Below are 13,877 nucleotides of genomic sequence, written 5' to 3' on the forward strand. Positions count from 1 at the left end.
TTTGCCCTCCGGCGGAGCGATTCCGCCGGGGGAACTTCCCTCCCGGAGGGGGAAATCATCGTCATCATCATCCACCAACAACTCTCCCATCTTGGGGAGGGAAATCTCCATCAACATCTTCAACAACACCATCTCCTCTCAAACCCTAGTTCATCCCTTGTGTACAATCTATGTACCGTAACTATAGATTGGTGCTTGTGGGTGACTAGTAGTGTTGATTACATCTTGTAGTTGATTACTATATGGTTTATTTGGTGGAAGATTATATGTTCAGATCCAATATGCTATTTAATACCCTTCTGATCTTGAGCATGATTATCATTTGTGAGTAGTTACTTTTGTTCTTGAGGTCACGGGAGAAATCTTGTTGCAAGTAATCATGTGAACTTGATATGTGTTCGATATTGTGGTAGTGTGTATGTTGTGATTCCCTTAGTGGTGTCATGCGAACGTCGACTACATGACACGTCACCATATTTGGGCCTAAGGGAATGCATTGTGGAGTATTTATGAGATGATGGGTTGCGAGAGTGACAGAAGCTTAAACCCTAGTTTATGCGCTATTCCGTAAGGGACCAATTGGATCCAAAAGTTTGATGCTATGGTTAGAATTTATTCTTAATACTTTTCTTGTAGTTGTGGATACTTGCGAAGGGGTTAATCATAAGCAGGAGGCTTGTTCAAGAAAGAACAACACCTAAGAACCGGTCCACCCACATATCAAATTATCGAAGTAGCGAACATGAATCGAATCAACATGATGAAAGTGACTAGATGAAATTCCCTTGTACCCTCAAGAACGCTTTGCTTATTATAAGAGATCATTTTGGCCTGTCCTTTGCCCCAAAAGGATTGGGCTACCTCGCTGCACTTTTGTTACCGTTACCATTACTTGCTCGTTAAAAATTATCTTGCTATCAAACTACTCTACTACTTACAATTTCAGCACTTGCAGACATTACCTTGCTGAAAACCACTTGCCATTTCCTTTTGCTCCTCGCTGGGTTCAACAGTCTTACTTATCGAAAAGGCTACAATTGATCCCATATACTTTTGGGTCATCAAGGCTCTTTTCTGGCGCCGTTGCCGGGGACTGAAGTGCTCTTGGTAAGTGGAAATTGGTAAGGGAAAATTATTACTACGTGCTGAAAAATTTATTGTCACTTGTTACTATGGAAAACAATCCTTTAAGGGGTTTGTTCGGGGTATCTTCACCTTGACCGAAACCACAATTAGTTACCCCTCAACCTAGTGCACCTACTGAAAACATTGAATATGAAATTCCTTCGGGTATGATAGAACAACTGCTAGCTAATCCTTATGTAGGAGATGGAACCGAACATCCTGATATGCACTTGATACATGTGGAAGAAATTTGTGGGTTATTTAAGCTTGCAGGTTTACCAGGAGATGAAGGTAAGAAGAAGGTTTTCCCTTTATCTTTGAATGGAAAAGCATTGGCATGGTATAGGCTATGCGATGATATTGGATCTTGGAACTAGAATCCATTGAAATTGGAGTTTCACCAAAAAAATTATCCTATGCATCTAGTTCATCGTGATCGGAATTACATATATAATTTTTGGCCTCATGAAGGAGAAAGTATCGCTATAGCTTGGGGGAGGATTAAGTCAATGTTATATTCATGCCCCAATCATGAGCTCTCAAGAGAAATTATTATCCAGAACTTTTATGCTCAGCTTTTTCATAATGATTGATCCATGCTTGATACTTCTTGTGCTGGTTCTTTTATGAAGAAGACTATTGAATTCCGGTGGGGTCTTCTGGAAAGAATTAAACACAACTCTGAGATAGTAGCCTCCTTTTGTGAATCATTTTCTACTCATGTTGATCTCCCTAAGGAGAAGTGGTTTAAATATCACCCACCTATTAAAAAAGAAATTAAAGAATCAGTACTAGCTAAAGAGGAAACTATTATTTATAATGTTGATCCAGTTGTTCCTACTGCTTATATTGAGAAACCACCTTTCCCTGTTAGGATGAAGGAACATGCTAAAGTTTCAACTGTGGTCAACAAAAGTTATATTAGAACACCTAAACCCGATGAACAAATCAAAGTAGAACCTAGTGTTGCTATGGTTAAGGATCTCCTAGAAGAAAATATGGATGAGCATGCTATTTACTTCTGTGATAAAGCTGCTAGAATTGCCAAACCCGATAAAAAGGATAAACATAGACCTGTTGTTGGCATGCCTGTTGTCTCAGTTAAAATAGGAGATCACTGTTATCATGGTTTATGCGACCTAGGTGCTAGCGTGAGTGCTATTCCCTTTACCTTATATCAAAAAATTATGAATGACATTGCACCCACAGAGATAGAAGACATAAATGTTACTAATAAACTTGCTAATAGAGATACTCTTTCACCAATTGGGATTGTTAGAGATGTTGAAGTCTTGTGTGGGAAAATAAAATACCCTACTGATTTTCTTGTTCTTGGTTCCCCACAAGATGATCTTTGTCCCATTATCTTTGGTAAACCTTTCATGAACACCGTTAATGCTAAAATTGATTGTGAGAAACAAACTGTCGGTGTTAACTTTGGTGATGAGTCTCATGAGTTTAATTTTTCCAAGTTTAGTAGAAAACCTCATAAAAAAGAAAGGCCATTTGCATTTCTATCCCTAACTTGAACCACCTACTTATATATGCCCCTAATTTCAAAGCCTGCTCAAATTTGCCCCTCCGCCGTTAGGTGCCCTTACAGAAATGCCCTTCTGCTCCGTTACCGTTCGGTCAAAGCCGGTCAAAGGGCTTTGACCGTCCTGAAAAAAATAGCAAAAATATTCTAAAAAATCTGAAATATTGTGAGATCGAAAATACTCATGTGCGCAAGGTGCGCGCAAGTTTTCGTGCTATTTGGACATTCCAGAAGATCGTGATGAGGAAAAACAGTTAATATGTACGCTTGTCAACAGTAATTTCAAAAACAATTGTAGGAAAATTCAAAAAAATGAAAAAAATTGGCATCAAAGAGGCTCGGGTCTGCAAGGTGCGTGCAATTTTATTTGTGTTTGGACACTGTAGGAGCTCGTGGAGAAAAAAACAAAATTTGGCTTGGGAAAAAACTTTGGAAAAAAATGACTATTTTGTTTTTTTATTCTGGAGCTCCTACAGTGTCCAAACACAAATAAAATTTGTACGCACCTTGCAGACCCGAGCCTCTTTGATGCCAAATTTTTTCATATTTTTTTGAATTTTCTTGCAATTCCTTTTTGAATTTACTGTTCACAAGCGTACATATTAACTATTTTTCCTCGTCACGATCTTTTGGAATGTCCAAATAGCACGAAAACTTGCACGCACCTTGCGCACATGAGTATTTTTGATCTCACAATATTTCAGATTTTTTAGAATTTTTTTGATACTTTTTACGATGGTCAAAGCCCTTTGACCGGCTTTGACCGGACGGTAACGGCGCAGAAGGGCATTTCTGTAAGGGCACCTAACGGCGGAGGGGCAAATTTGAGCAGACTTTGAAATTAGGGGTAAATCTGAGAGTGGGCGCAAATTAGGGGCATAAATGTAAATGTCCCAAAAAGAATTGCCTAGTAAGGATGAAATAATTGGTCTTGCTTCTATTGCCGTGCCTCCTACTGATCTTTTAGAACAATATCTGCTAGACCATGAAAATGATTCACATATGCATGAAAGAAATGAAATAGATAAGATTTTCTTTGAACAACGTCCTCTGCTTAAACACAATTTGCCTATTGAAACTCTAGGAGGTCTTCCTCCACCTAAAGGTTATCCTGTGTTTGAATTCAAACAATTGCTTGACACTTTAAAATATGCTTATCTTGATGAGAAGAAGATATATCTTATTATTATTAGTGCTAACCTTTCAGAACATGAAGAAGAAAGATTATTAAAAATTCTAAGGAAGCACCGAGCCGCTATTGGATATACTCTTGATGATTTAAAGGGCATTAGTCCCACTCTATGTCAATACAAGATTAATATGGAACCCGATGCTAAACCCGTTGTTGATCACCAACGTCGGTTAAATTCGAAGATGGAGGAAGTGGTAAGAACGGAAATATTAAAACTTCTGGAAGCAGGTATAATCTATCCTATAGCTGATGGTAGATGGGTAAGTCCTGTTCATTGTGTCCCTTAGAAAGGAGGTATTACTGTTGTTCCTAATGATAAGAATGAACTTATTCCACAAAGAATTGTTACAGGCTATAGAATGGTAATTGATTTTACAAAATTAAACAAAGCAACTAGAAAAGATCATTATCCTCTGCCTTTTATTGATCAAATGCTAGAAAGATTGTCTAATCACACACATTTTTGCTTCCTTGATGGATACTCTGGTTTTTCACAAATACCTGTTTCTCAACCTGATCAAGAAAAGACCACTTTCACTTGTCCCTTTGGAACTTATGCTTATAGACGTATGCCTTTTGGTCATGCAGTGCACCTGCTACCTTTCAAAGATGTATGACTGTTATATTCTCTGACTTTTGTGAAAAGATTGTTGAAGTTTTCATGGATGACTTTTCTGTTTATGGGAAGTCTTTTGATTATTGTTTAAGCAACCTTGATCGAGTTTTGCAGAGATAAGAGCAAACAAATCTTGTCTTGACACTACTGTAGGATACTGCTAACGCGACAGTACGATCAAAGACCCTTTGATGAAACTGTGTGCGATGCATTAATCGCAAACGTGGATGTAAAAAACCATCAAAAAAGGTGCAAAACGTTTGCGATGTCGGAGCCATCAAACACGGTTCAGATTTTAGTTGCGTGTGCGATGCAGGGCACACGGTTAATCCATTCGAATTGTTTGCGATGAGGCAGAACAACAGAAACGGGCAGCTATATCAATGTGTGTGTGCGACATACGGCATACAGTTTGCTTCAATGAACTGTTTGCTATTAGGGAGTGCAACAGAAACTGTTAGCCAGATCAAGGTGTGTGTGATATATGACACACGGTTCACTCGGACAAACTGTTTTCGATTAGGGAACACAACAGAAATGGTTCAACTTAACAAGATGTGTGTGATAAGTGGGAAACAACCGACTCGGATGAACTGTTTGCGATGAGAAATTACAACACAGACGGTTAATACAGTTGGTTCGTGTGCGATCCTGTGTGTACAAAAAACTTTGAAAACTGCAAACTAGTTGCTTGCGGTGGCTAGGAGTATTGCACATGATGCGTCTGCGAGTAATCGTGTGCGATGATTAGTAAGTTACACATACATTTCCTTATGTTAACACTTGTGTGATAAATAACACGTGGCACTGGATACGGTATTATGGTTGTGTGTGTGCTCCAGCGAATGCTTCCTGCGCTCCACATGGGTGAATTGTAAAATCCACACCTCTTCCCTCATCGGTTTCTTGCCACCAGCTAATGGCTTGCTGCATATAACCCAGGCGACAATGCACCGTTGCAACACTCTGCGCAGATCTAGTCCTCGCCCATTTACCATTAGTTATTCCAAGCATGCCAGGCAACGACCAAAGCTTCGACGTCGACGCCTACCTGCATTACATCTTCGGCGAGGAGAACGAGCCGGAGCAGGTCGGGGAGCAAGAGCTTCATCGGCCGGTGCAGGCACCATGGCCCATCGGCAGCGATATCGGTGTGACAGTCCTTGGGCGCACAATCGACATATTGCAGAGGAGGTGTGATGAGCAGTTTGCCATCCACCATGCAAAAGATCAAGAGCTGCTCGGCGGCATGATCGACAACCCACCCGAAGAGCCGCCGTCACCAGTGCTCATCAAGAGCCCGATGCCCCACAAGGAATGGGCAAAGGACCTCTGTGATTCAGTGAAGAGACAGGAAGCCTACGGCTTCATCATTGCCCGTGGTGGCCATGTCAACCTCGATCCCGATGATGTGGTGGCCAGGCTCGAGTGCACCCTTGGTGGAGTTGATGTCCCCGACGAAGTAGAACATCGCCAACGTGATATCTTGAGGATGCAGGTGATGGACGGAATTTGCTACCAGGCCAGAGACATGGGAATGGAGCGGTTCCGCGGAGATGTCATGCGCGCGATTGCACGCTGTCAAGCTCTTCTGGAAGAGGCCCAACAGCCCCAAGAGCCTCCCAGCACCAGCAGCTCCGTAGGCGGAGGCGGGTCGGCACACTTGGAGTGAACGGCCGCAAGGGTGCTATGCTGATCATGGAGTCCGGGAAGACCATCGTCGGAAGGCCGCCAGCTCGGCCTTTTAGCCTATATTTTATTATAATTGTATGCATATGTAGGTCGTGACTGTTCTGGGCCTTGCCGCATGTGGCATTTTAAATTATCTTGAATATGTAAGACAATTATTAAGAATTATTAACCGCTGCCATTGTAAATTTGCCTCAATGACGAGCAGAGCACGCAGGGACGCCAGAGCAGAGTACGCCGCTGCTGCCTCAATGGCGAGCAAAACACGCGGACGGACATGAGCAGAGTGCGCCGCGGCCGCCTCAACGGCGAGCAACCACGTGGTCAATCTTCTGCCATCAATAAATTTTGACCTTGTTTCTCGTCACATTGCAGATTACAATGCAATAAGTAATTGCAAATCTATTCACACCTATCAAACTAATATGTGTTCACACTTAGCACCGGGCTATAGAAACAATTGACTCGAAAATTACTTCACAGTTCCTCTCCTCATCACCCACAAAACTGGTCTTTCCCGTCAAGTCGTTCCGCCATGATCGATAGGAGGAGTTTTGGGTGGACATATAACCAGGCAGCAAAGACCAAGGCCGCGGAAGCACTAGAGAGGTCCCATCGCGAAGCCGCAGCCGTAGCAGAGATGTCCCAGCGCGACGCGGAGCCCTCGAATGAGCTCTCATGGGCACGCGAGGGCTCTCACAAGCGCACTTGTGGCATCGGCCGTCGTGACGAGCTGGCGTTCCTGAAGTCCCTGGCCGGCAACGACGATATTTTCGCTGGCGTCATTAAGCAGCATGAGCTGGTCAACGGCTTGATCAAGCTGCTCAAGATCAGCGATGCCTCGGTTGACAAGGTGACCGGCCTCGTCGAGCAACTCATGGGTGACAATGCGAAGCTCCTTAAGGCGCTCGCCGAGAAGGAGGAGGAGGCCCCCGACTGGAAGATACTGCATGAGCAGAGCAGTGCCTCGGGGATGACACTGACAATGGTCGTCGAGGAACTGATGGTTGACTTGAGGAAGCTCTGGATCGAGCGCGAGCAGGAGGTGGAGGAATCCGTGGCTGCTTTCAAGCAAAGTCATGAGGAATTGAAGAAGGAGTTGGAGGATGTCGTGCCCGACGATCCATTGACGAGTAGAGACAGTAGCGATCTAGATCACTGTCTGCGATTTCCTTCTTCTCTTGCCCCTGTGTCTTCCGGGCTTTGCCGCATGTGGCATTTTAAATTATCCGGAATATGTAAGACAATTATTATCTGTGCCATTGTAAATTTGTCGTCGTATTATTCGTTGCCATTTTATTTGTGGTCATATTATCCGTTGCCCTATGTGGCAATTTAAATTAGGGGCCGGAATACAAGTTGAAAACACGAACAAAGCAAATGATGCCATGGGATCACAAGCAAACACCCTCCGTCTAGGTGCTTTAATTAACCCATTAATGGAGAAGTTGTGAGTGAGGCAAGCACCGGCTGGTGCATGGAGGTCAAAGAGCTTGCTTCCCGGTGAGCATGGGCGGCCTTGCTGCCCGCACGTGTCCCGTCGAGCCTGCGAGGTGGACAGGATGCATGCATCCCGTCGAGCCTGCGCGGCGGACTGCTCGCACGCACCCCGTCGAGCCTGCACGACGGACTTCTCGCGCTCGTCCTGTCTAATCAAACAACTGCATGCATGCCACTGAGCATGGTTAAATTTCGACACGGTTAATATAATACAACCGTTTGCGATATTGATGTGTAAGCTATTTGTTTCAAAAAGGACTTCGTTGGCAACTAATGTGTGCGCCTTGTCTCAAACTGGACGATTTTTTTTACCACGGCATATATGTGCCATGTCATGAAATCATGCCAAGTTTCATGTTTTTTGGGTGAGCTTTTGATTTACTGGGATTTAAAAACTGAGATTCTCAATGTTTCAGGACAACGAGAAGTTTGTAATTCATTCACATTCCTTAAATCAGACCTAAACATGCACCCAATGACACATGTATGATTTCCCACCCATTTTGCTTCACTGGAGCATGTGCTTGTAGTTCAAATTTGAATTATGCACTACATTAAAATGCCTAGAAAACTTAATTAATATATACAATGGCCAAATGAACCCTGAACATTTTCAAATTTCAGCATGACACTCCTGCTATTCTATGTTGCCTGTAGAAAACAAAGTTCAAGGCGAGAAGAGGCGGCGATTATCGTTTCACCCACAAGAGGGGCATGTTTCCCTACCGGAACCACGAGGGTTGTGATAGGCTCCGGTTTGTAAGAGGCTTGTAATATAGCTTCGCCCAAATTGGACAATTATATGTACCATGTAGTGACACCATGCCAAGTTTCATGATTTCCTGGTGAGTTTTAGATTCACAGAGATTTAAAAACCGAGATTCGCAATGTTTGTGGCCAAGCCAGGACGGCGAGATGGTTGAATTCGTTCCCATTCGTTCCATGGGAACTAAACATGCATCCCAAGGAAACATGTATGTTTTTTCTAGCCATTTTGGTGCACTTGAGCATGTATTTGTAGTTCGGATCTGAATTATGGACATTAAATGCCTAGAAAACTTAATTAATGAATAAAAAAGGTCAAACAAACCCTGAATAATTTCAAAGTTCATCGCGAATCTCCCGTTGTTCCATGTCGCGTGTAGAAGAAAATACGAGGCTAAAAGAGGGAGCGATTATCGTTTGGCCCACAAGGGGATATGTTTCCCTATCGAAACCACGAGGGTTCTTGCGACAAGCTCCGGTTTGTAAGAGGTTTGTAATAAAGCTTGTTCCAAATTGGCAATGTTTTTACCATGACGTATATGTGTCATGACGTGACACCATGCCACCTTTGATGACTCTCTGGTGAGTTTTGGATTTATGGGGATTTAAAAACCGAGATTCAAAATGTTTGAGGACGAGCCACGACACTGGTACGGTTGTAATTCATTCCCATTCTTGGCATGGGACCTAAACATGCACCCAAGGATACATGTATAAATTTTCTAGCCATTTTGGTGAACTGGAGCATGTATTTGTAGTTTGGATTTCAATTATGGACATTAAATGCCTAGGAAACTCAATTAGTGTATAAAAAGGCCAAACGAACCCTGAATAAGTTTAAATTTTAGAACGGATATCATGTCGTTCCATGTTGCCCATAGAAGAAAATACAAGGCGAAAAGAGGCAGTGATTACGTTTCGCCCACAAGGGGAACACGTTTCCCTATAGGAACCACGAGGCTTCTTTGAGAGAAGCTCTGGTATGTAAGAGGTTTGTAATAAAGCTTGGCCCAAATTGGATAATATTTTTACCACAACATATATGTGCCATGACGTGACACCATGCCACCTTTGATGACTTTCTGGTGAGTTTAGGATTTACAAGGATTTAAAAACCGAGATTCCAAATGTTTGACGACGAGCTAGGACGCGGGTACGGTTGTAATTCATTCCCATTCCTGGCATGGGACCTAAACATGCACCCAAGGACACATGTATAAATTTTCTAGCCATTTTGGTGAACTGGAGCATGTATTTGAAGTTTAGATTTGAATTATGGACATTAAATGCCTAGGAAACTCAATTAGTGTATAAAAAGGCCAAACAAACCCTGAATAAGTTTAAATTCCAGCACGGATATCCTGTCGTTCCATGTTGCCTGTAGAAAAAAATACAAGACGAAAAGAGGCAGTGATTACGTTTCACCCACAAGGGGGACACGCTTCCCTCTCAGAACCATGAGGCTTCTTTGAGAGAAGCTCCGGTTTGTAAGAGGCTTTTAATAAAACTTGCGCCAAAATGGACGAAAAAAATTCCTAGACATATATGTGCCATGTCGTGACACCATGCCAGGTTTCATGATTTTTGGGTGAGTTTTGGATTTACGGGGATTTAAAAACCGAGATTCTCCTCATGAATTGTTTTCAAATAGCACACGGTTCACTCACGAAAGCCGTGTGCCTACCAAACCATGGCCGATGCCCCCTCTCCCTCCCTTGCTGCGCACGCAATCTGAGTTGTGCGTTCTGATTGGCCAGAACCAAAACCCCACGGATCGTACGTGTGCACCGTTGGATGCTCCCAGATCGAACGGTAACCCTGAGCCCTTTCGACATCACATGTAGTACATGCGTAAGCACTGTGCGCATACGTCATGCTAGCTCACGCTTCCTTCTCTACTAGGTTTTCTAAACAGGCTACCATTTCTCGCCACTCCTCTCATCGGTTTCCCGCCTCTTCTCCCATCGTTTTCCCGCTACCAGTGTCAGTGCTCATTGAAGGCTAGCGGTGACACACCGGCCATGTAAATATCCCACACAGTTTCTAAAAGCACAAATGTGTGTGATAGGAGGGAGTAGGTCCCATAGGGTGACCAGCGTGAAATGCCTTAATGGCGAGGAGGCAATTCCTATCAGCAAGGGGAGGCTTCCCATCCGCTAGCCTAGTCGAATAGAACACAGAAGTTAAGCGTGCTCGGGCTGGAGTAGTCCAAGGATGGGTGACCCGGTGGGAAGTTGCATATCTCAAGCTTCATTTAAATTCCATGACACGGTCATTATAAAGATATAATATATCTCTATAGTAACCTATGGGTTATTTTTTGCTCTAAAAATTAAAGAATGATTGACTTAACCTATCATGGCGATTATATAAACCTACTATATTTTTATGGGTTATTTTTTTCTCTAAAAAATTAAAGAATGATTGACTTGACCTGTCATGGCGATTATATAAACCTTTTTCAGGTTGCATGCAGGGTATAGGGGGCAGGGTGTTCTTCTCAAGCATGTCTCCCTTGTGCAGCTTATAGACGCAGCACATATCTGTGGGCTTCCCGAGGTATATATACTATCCTTTACAGACAATTAGGGGGGCACACAGTCTATCCCTTTGACCCAACAACGAAAAGGGTTTGACCATGATGGTTTCCTATTGATACTAGTAAGGTACACGTGCATTGCACGCATGAGAATTGGTAACCAAATTATGAATAAATACCACACTATAGCATGTAAGATTTGAGTCATATATGCATGATGTAGATGTTCGTTTAATTCTTATAGTTGATCTCATCCAAAATCAATTAGTTTTATAAAAAATCTATTTTAAGATTCATGTAATTGTGCATTGTAAAGCATAAAGTAAAAACAAAAGGTGACAATTCATTTAGAAAAATAGTTTGGGAAATTAAGATATGGAAGATTCTAGAACAAAGGAGAAGTGCTTGTGTTTTGAGGTTTGTGCATTATGCTTAAGTTCAACCATGGAGTCTTCTAGATTGTACATGTGGCAGAATTTGGTGGAATGTAGATGATATCCATCGGGTAATAGTGCGGATTTGCCATCTCTGTACCGTCGGATTGGCTTCATACAACGACCAACTTTCAAAGTTATTCACACACTATATAGGGGTATAGATATAGATGTGTCCCATGCTAGACCAAATAAAGTTTGAGCGCATGTGTGGGACGACCCCCCAGCCGCCGCCTCAAAGTTGGGAAACCAACATCGTATGTATTGGGCCAGGCTTGGAGTCGGGTACGGTGTTCGGTTTGTAATGTAGTTGGTGGCCCATCGAAGTTGTGCATTCGGGATTTAAACACATCACACACCATCGTACCCATACATATTTTCGGGCTGCATGCAGTGTATACAGGGTCTTCTGATCGACCACGTCTCCCTTGTGCGGTTTTTTGTGATGACACGCATATCTGTGGGCTCCCCGAGTGTATATATATCATCCCTTTGACCGATAATGAGGGGTATGTGTTTGCCATCAATGGATTCCTCCTAGTTCTAGTTAGGGCCGATCACCATCACATGTCGCTCAACCAAAGCTCGAGCTCATGCGTTGTTAGCATTCCCTCCCACATGCTCGAATTGCTGGGTTCGACCTACATCATACCCTGCGTATCTCGTCCTTAACTACCTTGCCTTCATGTTTGTTGTCTATATCGAGAGGTAGGCACCACATCTAAATTGTACATTATTCTATATTGAAAACACACATCACCCCTTCCAAACGTACATCATTATGGGCCGCATGCAAGATGTGCTGGTTCTGTGGTCCCTCCCATGCGATTTTTATAATGGTTCAATCTATTGGCCCAGGTGGTTTATCGATAACAACAACTGTCGTTTGACAAAATGATAGATTATGTTTGGTCAAATGACAGTTGTTGTTATACATGCCATTATACATGCCTCGTGTCAGCTAGAAATATAAAGACAAACTACCCGCCTTGAGCGTTGCAAAAATCGGCGGTTCCACCACTTTTCCTTATTATCATACACGCATATTGTTATTGGAAAGTGCGTCATCTTGGGCACTCCCGACCCGCATCAATTCCTTTACCCAAATTTTAGTAGCCGCTGTACTTCAACTGTCGCCCACACTCCTCCAGCACCGACCTTATAGTAAAATTGCAGTAGCCGAGGCATTTGAACCGTCGCCCTCCCTCGTCCACCACCATCTCCACCCACCATTACTAAAGTTTTCAGTAGTCGTGGCGTATCCTCAAACACCCCCCCTCCACAGTCCCCCACTCCCCTCCCCCTCGAACCCTAGCTCACAGCCGCCGCCAACCCCTCCCGGTCTGCCCGTTCCTCCTAGCTTAGATAATAAAGTTTAGGTTACCCAGCAATTCACATACCGTTGCCCCACTCCCCTGAGTTTTCAAATGAGGCCTGCGGTGTCCCTCCCCACCAGATCCACACCCCTGCTCCAGAATATCGTAGCCTAAGCTCGACCACGTATCCCGGGGAGCCCGACGAGCGTTCGACCAAGAAGAGGTTTATCATGGCCTCTTCGACGGACGTTGGGAAGGTGGCCGCCGTACGCCCTGACCTGTCGATCCCGGAGCAACACGTCATCACGGAGCCGATGAAGACGTTGACTACGTTGCCATGCCGAAGGCTTCATGTCAGCGGGCTAGCGTATTACTGTATCTCGGGAAAGCTGGCTACGACATCAAGCTCGTCCACAGCGACGGCTTCATGCGGGCCATGCCACAGGTTAAGTGGTCCATCCCCAACCCCTCTGGTTCAACCGCCATCGATCTCTTCGACGGCCCTGCCGCTGATCTCCTCCGCCAAGTGGTTAAGGATTTGCGATCTTTATACACCATCGAGCCCATTTTGTCATTTCTGAAGGACACGTTCTATGGCGGTGGCTTGGAATCCTCAATTGCCAAGTCAGATCTCATCGACCACTACCACGAGGAGGGCACCCACGAAGGTTCTTCCAAGGTGAAACAACCCATCTGTGACATTAGAGAGCGCACCATGGGTATGTGCTCTTCCAACTGGAAGGATCCCGTCCATGAAATCTGAGGCAACATCCTATCAGCAAATCTTACCTTTTCTAGCTTGCCAACCCGTACCCTTTGTTGTAGTAGAATTTGACATGCGGTGCTTTAACTGTGCCGTGCTTAATTATTTCAGTTATGCAAAAATGTATTGTTCAATAGGGCTATGTGATTTTTAAGTATGAATTGCCCACTTCAGTTTCACGAATGGCTATATTTGGTTGTTTATAGTGAGTATATGCCTTGTTTATCTGTATTTGGTTGTTAGGTTGGTTGGAGTGAGCATTTTTTTAGTTATCGAGCAGATGCCTTGTTTATATGTATTTGGTTCTTAGTTTGGTTGCAGTGAGCATTTGTCCAGTTATCAAGCTGATGCCTTGTTTATCTGTATTTGGTTGTTAGGTTGCTATTTTTAGCATTTGTCCA

The sequence above is a fragment of the Triticum aestivum genome, chromosome 5A, assembly GCF_018294505.1.
Source record: "Triticum aestivum cultivar Chinese Spring chromosome 5A, IWGSC CS RefSeq v2.1, whole genome shotgun sequence".
Lineage (NCBI taxonomy): Eukaryota > Viridiplantae > Streptophyta > Magnoliopsida > Poales > Poaceae > Triticum > Triticum aestivum.